The 4,990-nt window shown below is 33.6% G+C and overlaps 1 non-coding gene across 1 annotated transcript; it reads right to left on the reverse strand.

The window, feature by feature from the left end:
• Nucleotides 1–1,121: 1,121 nt before the first annotated feature.
• On the reverse strand, nucleotides 1,122–1,228 carry LOC136228285 (small nucleolar RNA R71). The gene has a single exon (XR_010688613.1). It is a non-coding gene; the product is annotated as a small nucleolar RNA R71 (small nucleolar RNA).
• Nucleotides 1,229–4,990: the final 3,762 nt, after the last annotated feature.

Below are 4,990 nucleotides of genomic sequence, written 5' to 3' on the forward strand. Positions count from 1 at the left end.
GAAAATCCATATAAGCAAGACATATGAATAGTTATCATTTTATGAAGTTAGAAGAAATTCAGTTCATAAAAGGATAATTGTATCACATCGTTTACTTATTCCGTTTTTAATTCTTAATTCTAATTCACTACGATAGGTCGAGGAATTAGAAATATCTATCTAAAAACTGCTAAGTTATTTAATCCTGGATCAAGAGATTTGATTAAATATTTTCTATCTAATACAACTGTAGGAACATTGAGAAGTATTAACAGGTTTATAATTAATAAAACTTTTTATGTATCCCGAGCTATGCACGGAATCAAACCGTAGAAATATAATTTAGATATTATATTATTGACAATAAAACTATTTTACAACTCATTCATTTTCTATAATCAAAAGAAAATGAATTAATAATATAATAATTATTTAACTAGTCAATTGCGTTCTCCGAGGGAACGATATCTTTTTATTACTACAAGCGAAATCGTGCACTTGCAAAACTCGCCTAACAAGTTTTTGGCGCCGTTGACGGGGAACGCCAAAATTGACTTGCTTAAACCATTATTTTATGATTCCAGATTTTGATTTATAGACTCATATAATATTCTTTCCATTTTATAGGTACTAAAGTTCAGTGTTTATGCGTAAAACACAAAGCGCTAAGCAGACACCCGAGCCTTATCAACCTGAGATTGAAAAAAATCTAAAGAAAAAGAAAAGAGCAAGGAAAAATAAAAACAAGAACAAGGAAAAGATGGCAGTACTGCAGAGATTAATGGACTATGCCACGCTAAGACTCATTAGAGTAGCTGATGGAGTAGTACGTCCACCAATTATTGCTTTACAGTTTGAGATTAAGCCATCTTTACTTTAGATGTTACAAAATAGTGTCCAATACTATGGACTACCCAAGGAAAACCCGAACACCCATCTGGCAAGCTTTCTGGAAATTTGTGACAACTTTAAAATAAACAGGGTGACATCATATGATATTAAGCTACGTCTTTTCCCATTTACATTAATAAAAAGACAAAGAAAAAGCTTGGTTGAACTCACTTCCACCAGGAACAATCACCACTTGGGACCAACTAGCCAGGAGTTTTCTATCCAAATTCTTTCCCTTAGCAAAAACAACAAGAATTATAAAAAAGATCACATCATTTACCCAACATGAAGCTTAAACCATTTATGAAGTGTGGGAACGCGTTAAAGAACTTCAGAGGTTCTTCCCACACCATAACCTACCCCAAGAATTACTCATGCAAACCTTTTATAATGGTATTAACCTAACCACTCGAGGAACAATTGATGCCATGACTAGAGGATCATTTATGAAAAAGACTTCTGCTAAAACATTCGATCTATTAGAAGAAATGGCAACAAACAGCAGCATGTGGCCAGTAGAAAGATCACCGGTAACAAATGCTACTGGTACTCCCGCCTCTTCTTCATCCTCCACGGTAAAAGGTATACATGATCTAGACCCGGTTACTCTATTACAAGCACAATTTTCTATTTTGTCTCATAAGATAGACAAATTACACAATGAAGTACAAATCAATCCAATAATTATTGTAATGATTTGGAAGAACAAGTGAATTATGTTCAAAATCGAAATAATTCGTATTCGAATACCTATAACCAGGGATGGAGAAATCATCCTAACTTTGGTTGGACAGAAGGTAATAATTCCAACCAAGAGAGGACAAATAATAATCAAACCAGTGACCCATTAGGAAAGCTTTCTCCGAAGATTGATAAGTTCATTGATGGAATAGGTGGCAAAATCGATCACCAAGACGAAATTTTTTAAAAGGATCGAAAATAAATTCGATCAACTTTTCAAAAATCATTCATCTCCATCCACAACTTAGAAGTACAGATTGGTCAATTAGCAAATGTTAACCCATCTAGAGGTCATGGTGGACTTCCTAGTAATATAGAAAGTAACCCAAAAGAGAAAATGAAAGCTATCCCTCTCAGATTAGGAAAAAATTATATTAATCCTGATGCCACCAGTATTGAGATTGGAATTGTGCAGGAAAAAGAAACTCCCATCCTGCAGGCATCTGCTATACCTGATTGTTTTAGTGATAATTTTGTTAATGCTGCAAAAGAGTCCAATGCTAATACATACAAGCCCAAACCCCCTTTTCCTCAACGTACACGAAATAAATATTATGATAAGCAACTTATTAACTTTCTTCACAAACTGAAAAATATTCATATTAATTTATCATTTATGGATGTTATAACATAGATTCCAAATTATGGCAAGTTTCTGAAAGATTTAATTTCCAAGAAAATAACTTGGGAATGAGCATCTACAATTGCCCTAACGGAAGATTGTAGTTCCATAATTTCGAGTCAAGTACCAACGAAGTTAAAAGACCCAAGATGTTTTACCATACCCTATAAACTAGGAGATGCAGAATTTCCAAGTTGTTTATGTGATTTAGGTGCCAGTATAAACTTGATGCCTTTATCAATATTCAAGAAACTAGGTCTTGAGGAAGATATAAAACGAACGTCTATGGTTTTACAGCTAGCCGAACCAAACTATTAAAAAACCATATGACATCATTGAGGATGTATTAGTTAAAGTTGATAAATTCATTTTTCCTACTGACTTTGTTACATAGATTTTACATATGACGTGAACTATCCTTTAATCTTAGGAAGACCTTTCATGAATACATGAAGGGCATTAGTTGACGTGTCAGAAGGAAAAATAATGTTAAGGATATATGTAGATAAGATTGAATTTGATATGAATAAAGCAATAAGATATCCTATGGAGGATAATGTTTGTATGATGATAAATCTAATAGATGAATGTGTCGATGATTTAATGACCGAGGAAAGTGATGAGATTAGCCCAAAGGTAGAACTGGAAATTGAAGATAAAAATCCTGAACCACTTTTGAGGAATGAAGGATCTATTCCTCCATCAATAGAAAAACCACCCACATTAGAGTTAAAAGAATTGCCTAAGCATTTGAGGTATGCATATTTAGGAGAAGGAAATACTCTACCAATCATAATATCAGACAAATTGAATAAAGACCAAGAGGGTTATTTACTGGAAGTAGTAAAAAGAAGAATTAAGAGTATATGTTGGCAGATTTCTGACCTTAAGGGAATTAGTCCCAATATAGTAATGCATAGAATACATTTGGAAGAAGGACAATTACCTATGGCAGATAGACAAAGAAGGTTAAACCCAGATACGAAAGAAGTAGTAAGAGCAGAGATCACCAAATTACTAGATGCAAGTATTATATTAGATAGTGAATGGGTTAGCCCTATTCATTATGTTCCTAAGAAGGGAGGTATGGTAGTGGTAAGAAATGAGAAAGGTGAACTTATACCAATACAAACCACCACCAGTTGAAGGGTTTGTATAGACTATAAGAAGACAAAGAAGGTTAAACCCAGATACGAAAGAAGTAGTAAGAGCAGAGATCACCAAATTACTAGATGCAAGTATTATATACCCTATATTAGATAGTGAATGAGTTAGCCCTATTCATTATGTTCCTAAGAAGGGAGGTATGGTAGTGGTAAAAAATGAGAAAGGTGAACTTATACCAACACAAACCACCACCAGTTGGAGGGTTTGTATAGACTATAAGAAGCTTAATTCAGCCACTAGGAAAGATCATTTTCCCTTACCTTTTATAGACCAGATGATAAAAAGAATAGCGGGTCATGCTTTGTACTATTTCATGGATGGATATCCTAGATTTTTCCAGATATTTATTTATCCCGATGACCAAGATAAAACAACATTCACATGTCCCTATGGCACATTTGCATATAGGAGAATGCACTTTGGTCTATATAATGCACCTACTACATTTCAAGGATGCATGACTTCCATATTTAGTGATTTCATTGAAGATATCATGGAAGTATTCATGGATGATTTCTCTGTATATGGAGATTCTTTTAATACATGCTTAATGAACTTGGATAAAGTTCTATCTAGATGTGAAGAGACAAAGCTAGTTTTAAATTGGGAGAAATGTCACGTCATGGTAGATGAATGAATTATTTTAGGGCATAAAATATCAAGCAAATGGATAGAAGTAGACATAGCCAAGATAGAACTGATAGAGAAATTACCAGCACCTACAACTATAAAAGGTATCAGATCATTTCTAGGCCATGCTGGTTTTTACAGAAGATTCATTAAGAATTTTTCAGTAATTGCTAAACCTCTTACCAACCTGTTAGTTAAGGATAATCCATTTAACTTTAATGAGGAATGTTTAAAGGCTTTTAATATACTTAAAACAACCTTAATTAGTGAACCAATAATCACTAAACCAGATTGGGATCAACCATTTGAAATTATGTGTGATGTAAGTGACCTTGTTGTAGGATGTGTATTAGGGCAGATGAAGGATAAGAAATTGCATGTTATATATTATGCAAGTCATACATTGCCAGGAGCTCAGTTAAATTATACAACAGCTGAGAAAGAAATGTTAGCTATCGTATTTGCATGTGATAAATTTAGGTCATATCCGTTAGGATTAAAAGTGATAATGTATACTGATCATGCTGCTTTGAGATATTTGTTCTCAAAGAAAGATGCAAAACCTCATCTCATTCGATGGGTTCTTTTGTTACAAGAATTTGATATCGAAATACGAGATAAGAAGGGTGTTGAAAATGTTGAAGTGGGCCATCTCTATAGACTTGAAGATGAGTATGGACCATTAGGGGAAACATCTAGAATTAATGATAACTTTGCTGATGAAAATCTTATGAAAGTTAACTGTTTTATAGTGCCATGGTATGCAGATTTTGCTAACTATCATGCAACAAATATCATCCCCCTGATTTAACATATCATCAAAATAAAAAAATTCTCAGATGTTAAGCAATATCTATAGGATGATCCCTACATGTTCAAAGTATGCGGGGATGGTATAATCAAGAGATGTGTAAATGAATATGAAATGAATGTGATAATCAATGATTGTCATGGCAGCCC

Source organism: Euphorbia lathyris, chromosome 4 (genome assembly GCF_963576675.1).
Source record: "Euphorbia lathyris chromosome 4, ddEupLath1.1, whole genome shotgun sequence".
Taxonomy (NCBI): domain Eukaryota; kingdom Viridiplantae; phylum Streptophyta; class Magnoliopsida; order Malpighiales; family Euphorbiaceae; genus Euphorbia; species Euphorbia lathyris.